A 20,853-nucleotide genomic window follows, 5' to 3' on the forward strand; every position below is an offset into this window, starting at 1 on the left:
AGGAGGAGGAAGCATTGAAACATAGAAAATAGGTGCAGGAGGAGACCATTTGGCCCTTCAAGCCAGCACTGCCATTTATTGTGATCATGGCTGATCATCTACAATCAGTAACCTGTGCTTGCCTTCTCCCCATACCCCTTGATTCCACTAGCCCCTAGAGCTCTATCTAACTCTTTTAAATTCATCCAGTGAATTAGCCTCCACTGCCTTCTGTGGCAGTGAATTCCACAAATTCACAACTCTCTGGGTGAAAAGGTTTCCTCTCACCTCAGTTTTAAATGGCTTCCCCTTTATTCTTAAACTGTGTCCCCTGGTTCTGGGCTAAACAGGAAAAGTGATTTTAAACAAAATTATGCTTTGGATACTAAATTTTCCCAACATATTCAATTTCCATCTTTGAAACTTTTCTATTTTCATCTTAATGGATGAATGTGTGTGGGGCATATTTATAGTGGCAACAGAAATCATGCTGCCGAGAGTGAGGCATGTTGTTTGTCCAATCTTGCCGGAGCTCGTACAAAACCTTTAAAGGTTAGGTTTTAGTATTTTGGTTAAAAAAAAATCTATGTAAAATACAGTCAATGGTTAAGTATGATTTAGACTTCTTTCAGTTCACGAAGAACATTGCAGATAATTCTGAGCACCTCGGTAGTTTTAGAGCCTCTTTAACCTCTTTTGGATACTGTAGTTCCATGTCCCACCAGACAAACCAAACACCCAACAAAATCAAAACTTCTGAAGGTCATAGAAACCTAGCTTAACCATGTGAAATAAATGTGAAGTGAATGAGCAAATTCTGAGAGAGTGCACATGTGAATTAGCTGATTTTAACCTTAAGACCACCTTGTCCACAACAGTCTAATTGAAGATTAGGCATGTTCCAAAAACTATTCTCAATTCAGTTTTGCACGAATTAGGTGCTCAGGTTACATTCCCGGAATGCAAAGGCAGGCTCTGTGAGTACATTATGACTAAAACAGCACTTATATTCCATGTTAATATGATAGGGATATTTACTTAGTGTTGTGAAGAATTCAGCTTTAGCAGTGTGCTGAAAATAAGATCTCTGGTTCAGATTTGTCTTTGCTCTGCCAAAATCAGGCCAAGGGAGAAGGAAATCAGAGTTATTATTGTCGTTGGCAACGGCCGCTCCACACTTACTGGCGGAAGAGAAAAGGATGACCGGGAATTATACTAAACAGTTTGGGAATTTCACTGTGTGGGCAATGAAAGAATTCCCCCACCTACTCTGAAACAAATGCCTGCTCAGAGGTCGTTTTTCTGACATAAGCAGAAATTTCTGTAATCTAGGAAGTGGAGCTTCTTTTGCACATTTAAGTCTCACTCATTCACTTCTTCTAAACCACATTCTTCTAAGGAAACTACATAAAATTCCCGCACTTAAAGAGAAGATAGGCTGAAAAAAAATGTTTTGTTGGACAACTGCTGTAATTGATGCGAGGTAAGTTTATAGATTGTCAAACCTCTAGAGTAATGCTTTGTCTTAAACCTCAATCCTGGAGGCACTTACGAGTCAGGAGGTCACAATAGGGTTAAATCAATGCTCTTGCACTCGATGGGAGATCAGAACAGAGAATCAGTGTTACGTAAAGAATATTAGTTATTGCCACAATTGCCCTTCATAGCAGTTTAGAAATGTAGTTTGGAAACAGGCCCTTCAGCCCACCCAGTCCACAGCGACCACCAATCGCCAAAACACTAGTTCCATCCTACACACTAGGGACAATTCTCAGAAGCCAATTAACATACAAATTTGCACATCCTTGGAATGTGAGAGGAAACCAGAGAATCCTGAAAAAACCTACACGGTCACAGGGAGAACGTGTCAGAGAGGACTCTCTTGAACTTCTACAGGTGTGCAGTAGAACACATATTGACTAGTTACATGGCTTGGTTCGACAACTTGAAAGTCCAGGAATGGAGAAGACTGCATTAAGTGGTGAACATTGCCCAGTCCATCATGGGTTCTGACCTCCACACCATCAAAGGGATTTACAGGAGTCACTGCCTCAAAAAGGAAACCAGCATCAGAGACCCACACCAATCTCGACGCACATTCATTTCACTCTTGTCACCAGGAAGAAGAGCCTGAAAACTGTAACGTCCAGGAAGAGCTCAGCTTCTTCGCTATAGCCATAAGGCTTGTATACACTGGAATTTAGAAGGATGAGAGGGGATCTTATCGAAACGTATAAGATTATTAAGGGGTTGGACACATTAGAGGCAGGAAACATGTTCCCAATGTTGGGGGAGTCCAGAACCAGGGGCCACAGTTTAAGAATAAGGGGTTAGGCCATTTAGAACAGAGATGAGGAAAAACCTTTTCAGTCAGAGAGTTGTGAATCTGTGGAATTCTCTGCCTCATAGGGCAGTGGAGGCCAATTCTCTGAATACATTCAAGAGAGAGCTAGATAGAGCTCTTAAGGATAGCGGAGTCAGGGGGTATGGGGAGAAGGCAGGAACGGGGTACTGATTGAGAATGATCAGCCATGATCACATTGAATGGCGGTGCTGGCTCGAAGGGCCGAATGGCCTACTCCTGCACCTATTGTCTATAAGGCTATTAAACACTACAACCTCCAAAAGGTTGGGAGCATAAATGCTAGATAGTACAGTGTTTCCATCATCAACTCTGGGTGCTTATAATCAGGGGCACTTGTGCACTTCTAATTTCATGGGAAACTTCCTGAAGAAAATGTATGAACGTCAGAGATTTTCCAAAATTTCTCCAATTTCTCCAGCAGCAGCAGCAGAAATTCTTAATCTCTCTCTGCTCTCCTCACTCACGCAGAGTCTACAATGAATGTCAAGTGTGACAGAGAACACACAAGCTTTTTTGACTTCCTTGTAGCCTTACATGAGCAAATGTGGATTTTTGGTTTAGATTTTCTTACAACCTGTGTGAATAATATTGCTAATTTTTCACATGCAATAGATTTTAAGTCATTTAAGGTCTTGAGCCTTTAGTCACAATTAGGTCAGTTTAAATTGCTCACTTTTTTTTCTCTGTTCTACAATTAAATTGTGTGTTCTTACTTCTGTTGTTAATAATAGGCTCAGCTCACAGACCAGAGTTTATAATCCAGATTTGAATGCAGTAGAGAGAGAGTGTTGTTCTCTCAGTGACAACAGATTTCCAAGGGGATATTAAAGGCTGGACCTATCTACTCCCACTTTTTTGAAGAAAAGCAAGAGAATTGTACTGACAAATATCCCTTCATCAAGGCAGCATTAAAAACTTCTTGCCTAGAAATTAATCCTATTTTTGTACTAGTGAATGCACTTTACTCCCTCTACACTCACGACTGCGCCCCCACCCATCCCACCAACACCATCATCAAGTTCGCGGATGACACGACTGTGGTTGGACTCATCTCAGAAGGAGATGAGACAGCCTATAGGGATGAAATCCAAAGGCTGGCAGCATGGTGTTCAGTGAACAATCTGGTCCTGAACTCCTCCAAAACAAAGGAACTTATAATTGACTTTAGGAAAACCAGTGGAGATTACGACCCACTCTACATCAATGGGGTCTGTGTGGAAAGGGTACCAGCTTTCAGGTTCCTGGGTACGCACATCGCAGAGGATCTCACCTGGTCTACCAACACCATCACCACAGTAAAGAAGGCACAGCAGAGACTCCACTTCCTGAGGATCCTCAGGAAAACCAACCTGCAGGAGAAGCTCATGTTGTCCTTCTATCGCTGCTCCATCGAGAGTGTGCTGGCATACTGTATAACCACATGGTATGCCAGCTGCTCAGAAAAGGACAGGAAGGCCCTTCAGAGGGTCATCACGACGGCCCAGAAAATCATCGGCTGCTCACTGCCCTCCCTGGAGCACCTGTTCAGCCTACGCTGCCTCAGTAGAGCAGGCAAAATAATAAAAGATCCATCCCACCCCGGCCACCGTCTGTTTGTTCATCTGCCCTCTGGTCGACGTTTCAGGTCGATAAAATCCCGAACAAACAGACTTAAGAACAGTTTTTACCCCAGGGCCATACGAGAACTGAACACTACCTTTGCACTAGGCAACACTAAAAAATCTTTGTACTTAACATAATTGTATTTAATTGTATTTATGTATTTATTTGTTTTTGCATTTATTGCATATATGTTTGTACGCACCGTCAGGATTGGCTATTTTTTAATTTCGTTGTACTCGTTGCAATGACAATAAATGAATATTATTATTATTATTATTATTATTATTATTACATGTATTGGACTGCCCGATGTTCTGAAGTAACTAGATTTAGTGCCTTAGCCAAAGATAGATTTCCTGGCATTTAAAATGTCCCTCATTTGTGTGATGTTGCTGTACTCTCATCACTTGCAATGTTCACAGTTATGATATCTCAATAATTTGGGTACGTTTTATGATCCAAGTTCCCTCCAGCCATCATTTCTCAGGCAGGTGTGGCCCTTTACAAAACATTCCCAGTGCAGCCATTTCCTTGGGGGTTTAAGAAAAGAATAAATCTGTAGTTTTGTGCATGTTTCCCTAATACTTCCCTAGTACATCATCATACACATGTTGATTAGTGTCACTGATTTGACAGTTATGGTACACACCTGTACAGCAGGCTGGCACCCAAAATGTGATGTAAATTTATTCATCTTACTTGGGTAATGGATGACACAAGTGAATGAATTTGAATAGTTGTTTAATTGTAACATAATAACTGAACTCCAAGTCTCGAGAATCCCTAATGTTGGTTGTATTGATGGAAAACTGATGATAAATCTTAATTTTTCATTGATGCAGTGCCCTCCATAATGTTTGGAAACAAAGACCCATAATTTATTTATTTGCCTCTGTACTCCACAATTTGAGATTTGTAATAGAAATAAATCATGTGGTTAAAGTGCACATTGGCAGATTTTAATAAAGGCCACTTTTATACATTTTGGTTTCACCATGTAGAAATTACAATAGTGTTTATACACAGTCCCCCCCATTTCAGGGCACCATAATGTTTGCGACACAGCAATGTCATGCTAATGAAAGTAGTCATGTTTAGCATTTTGCTGCATAGTCTTTGCATGGAATGACTGCTTGAAGTCTGCAATTCATGGACATCACCAGTTGCTGGGTGTCTTCTCTAGTGATGCTCTGCCAGGCCTGTATTGCAACCATATTTAGCTTATGCTTGTTTTGGCTTCAGTTTTCTCTTCAGCATATAAAAGGCATGCTCAATTGGGTCAGATCGGATGATTGACTTTGCCAATCAAGAATTGACCATTTTCTAGCTTTGAAAAACTCCTTTGTTTCTTTAGCAGTATGTTTGGGACCATTGTCTTGCTGTAAAATGAACTGCCAACCAATGAGTTTTGAGGCATTTGCTTGAACTTGAGCAGATAGGGCGTGTCTATACACTTCAGAATTCATTATGCTACAACCATCAGCAGTTGTATGATCAATGAAGATAAGTGAGCCAGTACCTTCAGCAGCCATACATGCCCATAATACTTCGTAATGATGTTCCAAACAGTTGATTTTGGTAAGCCTAAGGTTTGGCTGATGTCTTTAACAGTTTTATTCTTGTTTCTCAGTCTCATAATGCCACCTTTGACCCTAATTGGCACAACTTTGGTCCTTGTGTTGATAAACAGCAATAAAAGTTTCCAAAGGTGATGGAAAGACTGGAGGAAAGACTGGGTGCTAAGAGCTCTCTTATGCCTGCATTAAGGAGGCATTTAAACACACCTGAGCAATTACAAACACCTGTGAAGCCATGTGTCCCAAACATTATGGTGCCTGAAATGGGGGGACTGCGTATAAACACAGCTGTAATTTCTGCATAGCAAAACCAAAAAGTATAAAAATGGCCTTTATTAAAATCTGACATAATGTGCACTTTAACCACGTGATTTTTTTTTCTATTACAAATCTCAAATTGTGGAGTACAGAGGCAAATAAATAAATGATGGGTCTTTGTCCCAAACATTATGGAGGGCACTGTATGTACCATTTTGCTGATTAGAATAGAGTAGTTTCATCGAACATAGAACTGTATGGCATCGGAAGTGGGCCTACAGCCCACTATTTCCAGACTGATCATGAAGCCAAATTAAAAATAAACTCCACTGCCTACACATGATATACAGTATATATCCCTCCATTCCACAGATATCCATGTGCCTATCTAAAAGCCTCTTAAACACCACTGTCATTCCAGCCTCCACCCCCATCACCGGCAACACATTCCAGGAACCCTCTACTGTGTAAAATAAAATACTTGATTTACATCTTTAAATTTTGCCCCTTTGACCTTAAAGCTATGCCCTCTAGTGTATGGGGTTTGTTTCATCCTGCGATAGAGGTTTTTAACCGTCTACCTAATCCATGACATAATATTCTACACCTCAGGTCTCCCCTCAGCCTCTGACACTCAAGAGAAAGCAATTTTGTCCAACACCTCATTATAATTAATAAAAGAAAATCCAAGCATCATTCTGGTAAATCTCCTGCACTCTCTCCAAAGCCTCCACATCTTTCCTGTAATGTGAAGACTGGATATACACAAAATATTTCAAATGTGACCAAACCATAATCCCATAAAGTTGGGATATGGGTTTCCGACTCATACTCGATGCCCTGACAGATGATGGCAAGCATACTTTTATGGTCTATAACACTATCTACTTTCTGTGAGTTATGGACTTGGATCTTACGTTCTCTCCACATCCCTCTTGACATTAACTGTATACCTTTACCTTCCTCTTACACCTCACCCATTTCTGTAGCTGATCTATATCCTGCTGTGTACAGCTTCCTTATTGTCCGCATTTCTACCAATTTTGGTGTCGTCTGCAAACATACTGACCAGCCCATTTATATTTATGTGGAACTCATTTGTATATCGTATAATCACAAAGAGGTCCCAGCACAATTCACTGGTCATGGACCCCCAGTCAGAGTATCTACCTTCCAACACAACACTCTGACTTCTATGAATAAGCTAGTTCTGAATCCCAACAATCAAGGAGCCAATTCATCACAATCTTCTGGATCAGCAGATCATGAGGAAATACATCAAATGTCTTACTAAACTTTATGTGGATAACATCCACTGCCCTACCCTCAATTACCATTGTCACCTTCTTCAAAAAACCGAATCAGGTTTGCAAGACATAACCTGCCATGAACAAAGCCATGTTGATTGCCCAGATCCTAACTGCTCCAGAAGCAGAAACACATTCTCACATCATCCTCATTTCTTTAGTCCAAAAATTTAAACCCGTCTCCCTGGGTTCTTTCTCTGTCCATTAGTGGGATAGATTCTTTCCACTCTATCCAAACCAGTCAATCTTGACACACATCAAATCTCCTCTCCACCTTTGTTCCAAGAAAAACAATGCCACTTTCTCCATTCCAATCTCGGAGTTGAAATTCCTTTTCCTGGAATGATGTTAAGAAATATTCTTGAATTTATTCACTTTAAAATCTTAGTTCTATTTCTTCCAATGAGGAAATTTGGAAGAGGTCACTCTGCAATGGCAACCAACAGCCTCAAGTTTTGTTAGCCTGGGATGATTCGCACACAGCAATGCTATGACATTCAACCAGTCTGGATGGCATACTCAGTGTCATTCTCCAAAGAGAAAAGGAGCTGGAACTCTGTTCAATAACAAAAGTAAAAAACTCATTGCATACAAATAATATGCAAACAGATTCAACAGCACTAACTTGAGTTCTGTGCATCTCTAATTTAATGTTTTGAGGTAGGCACATGAACATGAATCAAAGTCATTTAAAATTTAGCTGAAACATGTCTCAGGCCCTTAACAGACGAAAGTGCTACAGGTGTATAACACACAATGCTACTTGATGGCACGGATTCAGCGGGCCGAAGGGTCTGTTACTATGCAGTCTCTCTCTACAAGTCTATTACCTTGTAAACTATGTTCTCTCAAGTGTCTGAGAATTCTGAGAGAATAGTTTACAGGGCAGTAGACTCAGAGAGAGACAACATAGCAACAGACCTTTCGGCCCAATGAGTCAGTATCATCAATCAAACAGCAATTTACACCCGATCCCATCAGTGTGATCCCATTTTGGGATTACAGATCCTTCGAGATGCAAGCACCACAGGTGTAAAACATTCTATGTTATTATTCTCTCAGAGTAAATTTCACAAATTGGCATATCAAATACTTTAGAACCATCGTTCACTTTAAATGCTAAACTTAGTTCTTGATAACAACAGCGAAATATCATTGTGTGCAGCATTAACTGATATCTGAGAAAAGTAACTATGTCCATGATATGACACTTGTCACCTCCCCACTGCAATCACTGGTTTATGAATATGAATGCAATAAATGTTATTGGGAAAGGTTACAGAGGCCTTTCTAATAAATCAACAGACATGGCTTGAAAATTAGGTCAATGATGATTCAATGCGCAAGGCTATTTATAGACTTTAATGCATGCTATACCTAGGTTAAGCAATATAATTGTCAGAAACAGAGTTCAGGGCCTTAGCTTATACAAAGCTAAAAAAGAAAGAAGTGATTTTGTCAGTGGATTGCACATGTGTAAGAACTGCAGTCATAGATTTTATAAAACACTCTTAACCCAGTGTTTCTGTATTATAATTTTCCAAAGAAAACACATTTGGTAGGATGGTGATCAACCATGAATAACTTTGGCAACTCTGGAAGTGGTTTTATAGTATTGGCTGACTACTCCACGAAAACATACCTGCAATTGTTTCAAATAAAAATGTTTACATGTGTAGAAATGGCATCAAGCAGCAAGTATATTGGTCAATTTCTGTTATGGTTGTCTATTCAGTACTGTGTGTTACAGACCTGTTGTGCTGCTACAAGTAATAATTTCATTGTGCTGTTTTGGGACATATAAACAGCTAAACACTTGACTCAAGGGAATGGGCAGGCCACATTTTGGGGCTGCATCCCTTCCTCTGACTGATTAGAGTATGGGGGAAAGAAAGTTTGAAAAGAGAGGTAGGGTTGGGACAAAGCCTGTCAAGTGAGAGGTGTATATAACCAAGGAGAATTTAATTGGCAGATGGGTAGAGTAAGTGACAAAGGCTAGAGATGAAAAGGGTTTCAGCCAAGGATCTGTTAGCTCTATTTATTACATGTTGCTGCCACTCTGTTAACACATCGACTTTAGATTGTCCTGCTGCGTCTCTAGCATGTCTTCTGCACTCTCTATTGAAGCAGAGTTCTTTCCATGGCTTGATGGGAATGACGGGGTGGGTACACTCAGCCACAGGCTAACAACTGTGCAAGAAAACAATTTTGCCACAGCAGACAGTGTACACCACCTCAAAGATAGCCAGTCTTGAGCTACCAAATGTAATCTGAACCAATTCTATTCAGCTCAACTACAGCACAAAGCAACAGCTATCGAGTCCAGAACCAGGGGTCAGGAGTCCAGAACCAGGGGTCACAGCTTAAGGATAAGGGGGAAGTCTTTTAGGACCGAGATGAGAAAACATTTCTTCACACAGAGAGTGGTGAGTCTGTGGAATTCTCTGCCACAGAAGGTAGTTGAGGCCAGTTCATTGGCTATATTTAAGAGGGAGTTAGATGTGGCCCTTGTGGCTAAAGGGATCAGGGGGTATGGAGAGAAGGCAGGTACAGGTTACAGAGCTGGATGATCAGCCATGATCATATTGACTGGCGGTGCAGGCTCGAAGGGCCGAATGGCCTACTCCTGCACCTATTTTTTTTCTATGTTTTTATGAGTACAGTAGCTGGTAAGCCCAAGCCCATTTTGCTCAGAAGTGCGTGCTGTTTGAGGAGAGTACAAATCAGACAAGAATTAGTTTTAGTTTAATTTATTATCACCTGTACAGCGGTACAGTGAGAAGTTTTTGTTGTGTGCTTACCAGTCAACGGAAAGATTAGTTGAATAAATTGCTAACTACGACTCCATTATTACAATTAAGCTCTGTGCTTTGTTGAATAATTGGCCGTATATGTATATTCATTGGCTGGAAACACATTTGTCATCACAGGGGATCAATTTTGAATTGATACGACCATGAAGGTCTTTGTATATGGTCAGCAAAATTAGTTTTAGTTTCCCATAATTTGGGAGTATCAGATATAAACATACATTCTGGAAAAATGATGCATTGCAAATGTCCAGAAATCTATGATTTGTAATTAGTTTGCAGAGGTATCAAGCCAAGTAAACATACTAAATATACTTGTATCACAATAGAATGTATGAAAATCATTAAACACTGCAAACACTGGGAATGGAAGAAGAGCCAATAAGCAAAACAGCATGAAAAAGGCCCTTTGGCCCAAGTCATTCCGCGTTGACCAAATTGTTTAACTGAGCGAGTCACACCTGACATTCTTCCAAATCTTTCCTATTCTTGTCCAACCAGGTGTCTTTGAAAATAGTTATAATTGTACCAGACTATCACAGCCCATGGCAGCTGGTTCAATATATTCAGTGCCCTTTGAGATTCTGAAATAAAACAGAAAATGCTGGAAATATTCAGCAGGTTCAGCCTCAACAGTAGAAAGTAATGTTTCAGGTCCAGGATACTTCATCAGAACCAGCAAAGAGCAAAAGCAGGTTAGTTTTGAACAAAGAAGGTAATTTCGGACATTAACGTCTCAGTTGAATGACAACCATTCTGGTTCATTGCGCATAAGATCACTTACTAGCATTTCTTGTGAATTTTTAATCTATAATTTTCTTTGAATCACACCTAAATGCCAAAATACTGCAAAGTAGCCTCCAACACATATGCACTATACTGACTAAGGTATTGCTTAGATTAATAGGGGGAGACCAGATGACTTAAGGAATTGCTGACATTTCAGATCAAGACTTGGCATCAGTCTCAACACCATGACAATTCCTCCCTCCCTCCACCACAGATGCTGCTTGTTCCTCCAGCAGCTTGTTTATTTTTCTCAGTGCCCAAAAACCTCAGCGGTTTGAAACATAAATTGTTTTTTGTGGGAATCCTAAATGTTTTTATTTTTGTATTAAATTTTAAATAATGAAAAAATGTTTATCAGTGCTTTTTAAAAAATGGCGCAGGTGCAGATGGCACTTACTGCTATATAATTTAAAAGTTAATAACAGGAATAACCTGAACAAACTTCAATTGAATGACAACTGTGCTGGTTCATTGAACATAAGATCACTTATTAGCATGTTTCGTAAATTTTAATTCTATAATTTCCTTTAGATCACACCTACACGCCAAAAAATTGCATCGTCGCCACCTACAAGTATGCACTATATTGACCTAGTTATTGATTATATTAATCATACCACATTCGTGTGCCAAATGCTTTGTGTTAAATCATCTACAGGAATAACCATCACACTGTTTCAATTTGCTCAGGGTTAATACTAAAGAAATCACAGAATGACATACAAATAGGTCAATAAATATAACTTGTCCAGTGCTAATGGATGAAGTAATTGTGACAGTTCATTAAAGATCAATTGAAAATCCTCAAAATTAGTCAGAACAACTGGAGAATGACATCAGAAATTGATTAGTACTGATCAACAGTATTTGATTAAAGTTAGTCATACTCTTCTTTACCAGAGGCACCACAAAATTGGTTAAAAATGCTGTCCTTTTCATCTACCGCCACAACACCCACCTGTCTCAGTCTCCCAACTCCACCCCTTCCTCTCCATCAGTTCATCCTCTTTCACCCATCTTTGGTCCACCAAACACCTACTGGCCCTGTTCATTCTCCATCTTTTCTTTATATTGGCTTCATACTCCGCTCTCAATCCTAATGCAGGATTTTGATCCAAAACGCTGACAATTCCTTTCAACAAATGTTGTGCAACCCACTCAATTCCTCCAGCATATCATACATTCAAACTGTGCCCACACATTGCACACAAAACAAATCAGTCCAGATTTAGAATCAAGAACCTGAGGACATTGGTTTAAGGGGAGGGCAAAAACTAGTCCCCGGGAGGGCAACTTTTTTCACACAAAGGGATTTGGGTGTATGGAACAGCGGAGTTAGTTGAGGCAGGTACTATCACAACATTTAAAAGATATTGGGATAGGTACATAGATAGTATAGGTTTAGAGGGACATGGGCCAAATGAGGGCAGGTGGGACTTGTGGAGATGGGGAATCTTGGTCAGCATGGACAAGTTGGGCTGAAAGGCCTGTTTCCATGCTATAAGACTACTACAAATCTGTTCTTATTAGATTACTGTTAGAATAAATCTTTAACCGAACATGATTGTGTTTACTAATTGGTAAATCTTGAAACAAGTATGGATTCACCACCTACAATAATACAAAATAAAAATACCCAAGAAGATTAATTGCTTTACATTTAGTCTGTCATTCAGCTGAACAAAATTTCTAGAGCTAAGCCTCTAAAGTTTTCTATTCATGGATCATGCAACTGAAACAATCTTGCTTATAAAGCCAATTAAATACTTACCCCACATTTTATAATGCATTCCTTTTCGAGCACCATCATTGAGTTTCCAGAATGATGTAGTTCATTACAGTAATTTTAACCCAGTGGAACAAAAATAATGAATATATGTATATAGTTTATCATAACTAGCAATTCCACATCTCCAACACAAGTATCAGGTGCCAAATTTAATATTGCTCCCATTACCTGAATTTCCACTTCCCACGCAGTGTTTAAAAGGGATTCTAAAATGTAAATATGAGAAAAAGATAGCTTGAACCAAATGTACAGTCTCAAGCAGGGCTTTGGTGCGCAGGTCTTCAGCATTAAGGTTTAGAATTGAGCTATATACATACAAGCTTTCCATGCCCAGGTGATATTTTGGCACTGGACTTTCCTCGAATACAAAATAAATTGGACAATCTCTGATGTGGCTGTGTATAATACATGAATAAACAAAATGCATTAATCCCAATGGATAGTTGAGCCAACAATGTACTCTTTCACAGAATTGCAGAAACACCCTGCACAGAAACATAAGTTATTACTGCAGAATTAGGCCATTCGGCCCATTAAGTCTATTCCGCCATTAAATCGTAGCTGATCTATCTTTCCTGCTGAACCCCATTCCCCTGCCTTCTCCCATAACCCCCGACACCCTTACTAATCAAGAACCTATCAATCTCCACCTTAAAAATATCCATCAACATGGCCTCCACATCTTTCCGTGAATTCCACAGATTCACCACGCAAACTAAAGAAATTCCTCCTCATCGCCTTCCTAAAGGTATGACAGCAAGGCCCACCTCACTCATGCTGACTGGGAACCCCATCTACACTACCCCTATTTTTCTGCACATTTTCCCCGTGACTGCATGGGTTTCCTCTGCTAGCTCCAGTTTTTTCCCACATCTCAAAGACGTGCATATTTGTAGGTAAATAGGGAGTGGATGAGTGATTGATGATCAGCATGAACTCTGGGCCAGTTAGAGCCAGCCTGCATCTCTATTTGGGGGAGAAGACAATGGCTGCAGAAATTGCTGGCAATTATTCTGAAATATGGTACAGTATGGGAGAAGGTGGGCTCTGTACCACAGCTTATTAAAGACTTTGATCAAGGAGTTGTACTGTAGAAGGAAGAGTATTCAGCAAGCAACCCACCACCCTTTCTGTGAAGGCAGTGGAAAGAGATACAATTAATGTCAGGAAACAAGCTCCAAGAATCTGGATAAGTTGCCCCAAAAATTTCAAGCATGGTGAAGCAGCGGTAGAGTTGCCGCCTTGCAGCACCAGAGACCTAGGTACGATCCCGACCCTGGGTGCTGACTGTACGGAGTTTGTACGTTCTCCCCGTGACCTGCGCGGGTTTTCTCCGGGATCTCCGGTTTCCTCCCACACTCCAAAGAAGTACAGGTTTAGAAGCCAATTGGCTTGGTAAAAAATTGTAAATAATCCCTATAATAGGAAAGCATTTGTGTTCGAGGATCGTGGACTCAGTGGGCCGAAGGGCCTGTTTTTGCACAGTATCTCTAAACTGAACAAACTCACCCAATAAATTTTGAAGTGCCATTTAAGAACAAATGCACGACGAGTTTCACACACTGCCTATCGAAGCAATGGCCGCCACTTCATCAAAAGCTGATCCGTTGACTGACTTTGCAAGCACATCACTCAAATGCACCACACAACACTCACAAACATGCTTCTGTGGCGGATCGGGCCACTCCTTGGGTCAGCCCCCTCGTTACGTGACGGACAGGGAGAGGGGTTAAAAGCCAGACCAAGGGAAGGCGTATCTATTCCCTAGGAGAACTACGCTGTGGGCAGGAGCTCACAGCCTAATAAAGAATCTCACAAAACACTGCCTGGCGTCTTGCCTTTCTCTGGCCTCCGCCAGGCCACTACACTTCCCTCTATTGCAAGTCCTTTCCTCGGAGGTGCAAAGGGACTTGGGAGTATTGGTGCAGTATTCCCAAAAAATTAATTTGCAACTTGAATCGGTAGTAAGGAGGGCAAATGCAACGTTTGCATTTATTTTGAGAGGACTAGAATATTAAAAATGGAGAGGCAATGCTCAGGCTTGATGAGGTATGGTCAGACTGCATTTGGAGTATTGTGAGCAGTTTTAGGCCCTATATCTGAGCAGGGCTGTGCTGCCGTTGGAGAGTGTCCAGAAGAGGTTGACGAGAATGGTCCCAAGGATGATTGGGTTAACGTATGATGAGCATTTGACTGTACTGGGCCTGTACTTGTTGAAGTTTAGAGGGATGTGGGGGAACCTCATTGAAACATATCGAATAGTGAAAGGTCTGGATAGAGTGGATGCAGAGAGGATATTTCCATTAGTGGGAGAGTCTAGGACCAGAGGGAACAGCCTCAGAATAAAAAAAGGAACACGCCTTTAGAAAGGAGATAAGGAGGAATTTCTTTTGTCAGAAGTTGGTGAATCTGTGGAATTCATTGCCACAGACAGCTGAAGAGGCCAAGTCACTGGGTATTTTTAAAACAGAGATTGACACCCTTACTAATCAAGAATCTGTCAAAGGTTATGGGGACAAAGCAGGAGAATGGGGCTAAGAGGGAACGATAGAACAGCTATGATTGAATGGCAGAGAGTAGACTCGATGGGCCGAATGGCCTAATTCTGCTCCTGTGACTTGTGAAGACAAGAAACAAAAATAACCAGTAGTATCAACTAAGTGATGAGAGTCCCTGCTGCATCATCTAGTCCTCCATGGCAGAGTGTGCTGAGCCAAACTGGAATACCTTGCATGACAGTGCGACCTGCAGCTGGGCTGAAAACAGTCCATTTCTAAATGGCCATAGCAAATGTTCTCTGATAAAAAGCTAGCTGGCGTTATGCAATGCAAAGGTTTCAGAGGTGATGTAGCCAGGCTAAAAGAATGGGCAATAACATTGCAGATGGAATTGTATAGAATATTATGACTTTGGCATCGTGTTCAGCTATTCCACGTTTAAATTTGATTTAAACATTTAACTTGCACTGACTTTGTGGCAAAATAGAATTGTTGGCAAAGGGTGAATTTCATGGTGCATATTAGCATTGAAGGTGGATAAATTGATTGCGGGTAGTCCATTCAGAAAGTATTTACCTGCAGAAAGTATCTCCTGCTCTTATTCCTGCACAGCTGACATCTATAGCCTCCATGGTAGTCCATGTAGTACTCAGACCCAGACCTACACAGATCCTGCACGAGATAACCACTTATGAGGTGTTTGCACAGTAATCAACCAAAACCAGAACCAGAATTCTTGACAAATCCTGTTCGGGACGCATCCATCCTAGCATCAATGAATTGCCAACAGCATTTAGTAACGTTCTTTTGGATTACAGTCCTAAAGGTATTGGGACTGAAACAGACATGGCACAGTAGACAGCTACAGAACAAAAGCCTTCAGCATAGTAGCCACTTGCCAGTATAATACGCTAACTTTCGTTGCACACCAGCTGAACACAGAGAAGCTAGAATCCCTGCTGGTTGTGGTACATGACAAAGCAGACAAGCAACACTCACAAAATTATATGGTGCACAGCCAATGACAATTGGCTCCTGGTGTAGGTTAAGGTAATTTATCTGCTCCATCTGCTGCTCGCTGGCAAGAGAAAAAGAAAGTGAGAGGAGTGCTGATGAAAAGTCAGACCCAAACAGTCATGGCCACAGATTTTGCCTGATCTGCTAACTATATTCTGTTTGGGTTTTTTTGAAAAATAAAAAAATATTTGACTCTCTTGGAAAATAAATCATTGGTCCATCTTATCTTAGTAATGATACCAAAATACACGGTTGCTTAAAAGAAAACATTGTCAGAATCCGTCCAGGCTTAGATAAAAATATGTTCCTTGCATAACAATCGTTGGTCAAAGTTAGTGTAGCTGAGATATGTGGGCAAGTTGGGCCAAAGTATCACTATGACTCTGTCTCTCCTTGACTAGCTCAGAGTGTATGGTTGTGACTGCAGGAGGTGGAAGAGTTCCAAGAGAGCATTATTTAGAGGAATAATTATATCACAAACTGCTCCCTGCAGGTTCAGATTGGAGAGTTTATCCCCAAATAGATTTGGCTGCCCCCCCACCCCCTTATTTCCTGCCCCTTATATGTTATTATTTTGAAAATTGTTTCAGAACGGTGGTACATGAAATTGAGGATGCAACTTCATGGTTTAACACCAATGTCCTGATTAAAGAACACATCCTCTGACTCACTATCTGTAACCATCTTATTTGATCATGAATGAATCAGTTATTGCAGTTCATTTTCCAACATATGATGATCCGGTTCTAGGAAAGGAGTTCTGGATTTTTTTTCTAGTCTCAGTTCCTCTTGTGTTAGAAATGGTAGTTTAAATGACTGACAATGTTCATTCCTCCAAGGGTGCAAATTGAATATTGACACTGTTGGCTCACGAACCAGATTAGAGGAAAAATTTGATCCACTTTAATTAGTCCAATTCCCTTCTTTAATCTACGCTGAGGAATGGATTTGTAAACGCCAAACGGCCACTTATGCATTTGCAGGATGAAATCCAGTTCATTTTGGATTGGACTAGAATCCAACAGAACCATTTAAATGGGATGACAATCAGGTACGTTTAGTTTAGAGATGGCCATGGAAACAGGTCCCTCGGCACAAGCTGAAAATTGATCACACATTCACACTAATTCTACGTTACCCGACTTTCTTACCCACTCCCTACATATTAGGGGCAATAAGATACAGAGGCCAATTAACCTACAAACCTGCATGTCTTTGGGATGTGAGAGGAAACTGGAGTACCAAGAGGGATCCCACACAGTCACAGGGAGAACATGCAAACTCCACATATACAGCACCCGAGGTCAGAATGAAACCTTGGTCTGGTGCTGGGAAGAAGCAGCTCTACCATCTGCACCTTTCTGCATGAAAAATATTTACTATGTCTTTCCCAACCACAGATCTGCCAATGCACTTTTACAACCAATTAAGTACGAATTAAGCAAATATACCTTCATAATATAGGATACAATAGTCAAGAAACTACATTCTCCCAAATGAACCTCTTCTGAACTCTCCTCAGAACAGCTTTCCATTAGCTTCCATGCAGATGGACAGAAAACAAAAAGCATGCTAACAACCTCTAACCTGATTGTGGTGAGGATTGGGAATACAAAAGGATGGAAAAGAGGTGATAAACATGGAAAAATAGCTTGTCGAAAAGTAAACATGCTAGTCTTTTACGCTTGACAAAAAAGTAATCACTAGGGAATCACTAGGGATTACTTGACAAAAAAGTAATCACTAGGGAATGCAAGCTGGCATTCCAACATGAACTTTACTTCTTATGCATATATTTCCCAAGTGCGACATGTAGAGGGGACAAGCATTAAAATTGAACTACGAGTTGTTTTTTTTAACCTCCTCAAACTTGCATGGCGGTTCACATCTATAAAGGAAGTGCTTACAATTATATTTTAAAGTCACACCTTTGATAGAATACATCCAACCACAATCTCTTATGCTCAAATTCGTTTATTTTAAGAATCTGTTTATTTAGAACGTCAATTCTCACCTTTAAATTTTTTTACCAATTAACCAACTCCTTGGTTTTTACCCCTATTTTTCTGACTTCAGCATATAAATAAGGTGTTATTGTAATTTAAAAAAAATTATCAGTTCAGAAAAGTTTACCTTTAAACAAATCCAGAGATGCTGCCTGAACGGCTGAGTTACATCAGCACTATGCGTTCTACTCCCTGCGACCAAATTGGGTTTCTGCCAGATGATATAGTTCCATCCCATAATCCAATGATCTGCTAGGTAAGAGATAATTTGACTAAATTACCCATTGTAATTAGCTGGTGGCAAAATCAGAGGTTGTCCATGGGGAAGTGTGAGAAAACAGATTAAAAGGGGAAAAAAGCTGGAGACTGGGGTTGATGGAATTGTTCTGAAAACCTACAGAGATTTAGTGGATCAAATGGCCTCCATACATAAAAAGGGAAAACATGAACATTCTTACAAATGGTTCCTCTGGTGGTTGACTTACAGCAACAAAGCTGTTTCCATCATAGATACATCTCAAAAATATAATGGCTACCACAGCAGATCAGAACCTGTACATGCTTTGACTGAATGACTTACCTCCTGACATCCCACAATGTCCTCCATTTATAAAGCACAAGCAGGATCTGTAATGGAAGTATCATAGCAGATGGAAGAGCTGCTGTCTCACAGCACGAGTTTACACAATCTCTCTTCTATCCTGTGTATTTCTTCCAGGTGCCTCAATTTCCTCCAACATCCCAAAGTCATGCAGGTTTGTAGGTTAATTGGCCTCTATAAATTGTCCCTAGTGTGAAAGAAGTAGATGTGGAAGTGGGACAACATAGAACTAGTGATCGATGGTTGGTGTGGACTAGGGGCCTGTTTCCATGCTGTATCATTTAATCAATCTACTGGCCTGGATAGGTGCAGATCCAATCCAATAATGAAAGATTTTCAACATGTTCAAATAAAAAAGAAAAACAAAAACATAATCTGTCAGCCCGACATCCAATTCACCTCTCTATGCATTCATCCTCTAAACCTACCATTCTGCAATAGCTACAGTGCATAACATCAACAAAGTGTACTGCAGTTACTTGCCGATGTTTCTCCAGCAGCATCTCCACAAACCCACAATCTTTACTACCAAGTAGTGTAGGGACATAGCAACACCACCCCATGTAGGCTCCCATCAAGTCACACATCATTCAGACTTGGAATCGTATGGCGGTTTCTTTATTATTGGCAAGTCTAAATCATGCGCTACCAGGAGATAAACAAGTTTTGTATTAAATAACCAAATAACTTGAAAGTTGTAATGAGATTAAAAATAGAATTTGAAAAACAAACTTCTAAGGTATCAAGATCAAAAGCAACTATTTTAGTAAACTCAAGAAAAATATGGCCCATTAAAAAAAACCAGACAAGACTACAATGAGCAAGAAAGTAGCAAAAATGTTGATTGGACATTGCACAATATTTACAGCACAGAAACAGTGATCAAAAGATGAGATTAGGCTCAAAAATGCTAGCCATTATTTATGCACCACTCAAAGTACCACATTTTTCCACTTTTATTTACTGATGAAGCTGAGCAACATATTCCTCTGTTCTATTCTCATATGTTTTTCTAGCTTCCCTTAAATACACCTTTGCTTCTCATGCATCTTGTACTAGCAAGTTCCACATTTTAACCATTCTTCTGGTTAAGGAACTTTCTCTTTTAGATTTACCAGCAACATATTTACTTCTCATCTACGAATGGAATCTGTTACTAAATTTAGACTATTAAACCCTTTTATAGTCAGGAGTAATTAACTGAAAATTATATGTCATGTTCAACATGTTAAATACTAGTTTGGATCATACTCAAAATATTGCAAACAATTCTGATTATATTGTAAAAAACATATGGAGCATTAGTGATGATTAATATAAACATAACATTACCATGTTGTGATCAAAAGATGAGATTAGTCTGAAAAGGGTCCCAACCCAAAACGTCACCTATCCATTTTCTCCAGAGATGCCGCCTGACCCACTGAATTGCTCCAACATTTTGTGTCTATCCTTGGGACAAAAACTAACATCTACAGTTCCTTTTTACTACCCTCTTGTATTTCTCCCACAGATTTTTCATTCCATTAACTCTATTCCTCAATATTGATTCAGCCATTTACATTGTATTTGATCATGCCAATGATCACAATGAATGGTGGCACAAAGAGCCAAATGGCCATGGCCGCCGCCGCCTCCTCGGCCGCCGCCTCGGCCGCCGCCGCCTCCTCCTCCTCCTCCTCCTCCTCTTTTCCTCCTCCTCCTCCTCTTCTCCTCCTCTTTTCCTCCTCCTCCTCCTCCTCCTCTTTTCCTCCTCCTCCTCTTTTCCTCCTCCTCCTCCTATTTTCCTCCTCTTCCTCCTCCTCCTCCTCCTCCTATTTTCTTCCTCCTCCTCCTCCTATTTTCCTCCTCCTCCTCCTCCTCCTCCTATTTTCCTCCTCCTCCTCCTATTTTTCTCCTCCTCCTCCTCCTCCTCCTCCTCCTCCTCTTTTCCTCCTCCTCCTCCTCCTCCTCCTCCTCTTTTCCTCCTCCTCCTCTTTTCCTCCTCCTGCTCCTCTTTTCCTCCTCCTCCTCCTCCTATTTTCCTCCTCCTCCTCCTCCTCCTCCTCCTCCTCCTCCTCCTCCTCCTCCTCCTCCTCCTCCTCCTATTTTCCTCCTATTTTCCTCCTCCTCCTCCTCCTTCTTCTCCTCCTCCTCCTCCTCCTCCTCCTCCTCCTCCTCCTCCTATTTTCCTCCTCCTCCTATTTTCCTTGTTTCTATTTCCATTACCCTGGTCCTATTCATTCAAGTAAGGAATGATCAATTATCTTCTACCA

General features: G+C 40.6%; 1 protein-coding gene across 10 annotated transcripts in view; it reads right to left on the reverse strand.

Annotated features, from left to right (window-relative positions):
- Positions 1-20,853, reverse strand: part of LOC144606022 (histone deacetylase 9-like) — a 514,560-nt gene that overhangs the window by 343,667 nt on the left and 150,040 nt on the right. The window contains exon 1 of one of the 10 annotated variants that reach the window (XM_078421864.1): positions 18,125-18,162. The exons of the other annotated variants lie outside the window; for them this stretch is intronic. The gene's annotated coding sequence lies outside the window, so the exon portion shown is untranslated. Of the gene's footprint in view, positions 1-18,124; positions 18,163-20,853 lie in introns of those variants that run through there. 10 annotated transcript variants of the gene reach the window in all.

Source organism: Rhinoraja longicauda, chromosome 2 (genome assembly GCF_053455715.1).
Source record: "Rhinoraja longicauda isolate Sanriku21f chromosome 2, sRhiLon1.1, whole genome shotgun sequence".
Classification (NCBI taxonomy): domain Eukaryota; kingdom Metazoa; phylum Chordata; class Chondrichthyes; order Rajiformes; family Arhynchobatidae; genus Rhinoraja; species Rhinoraja longicauda.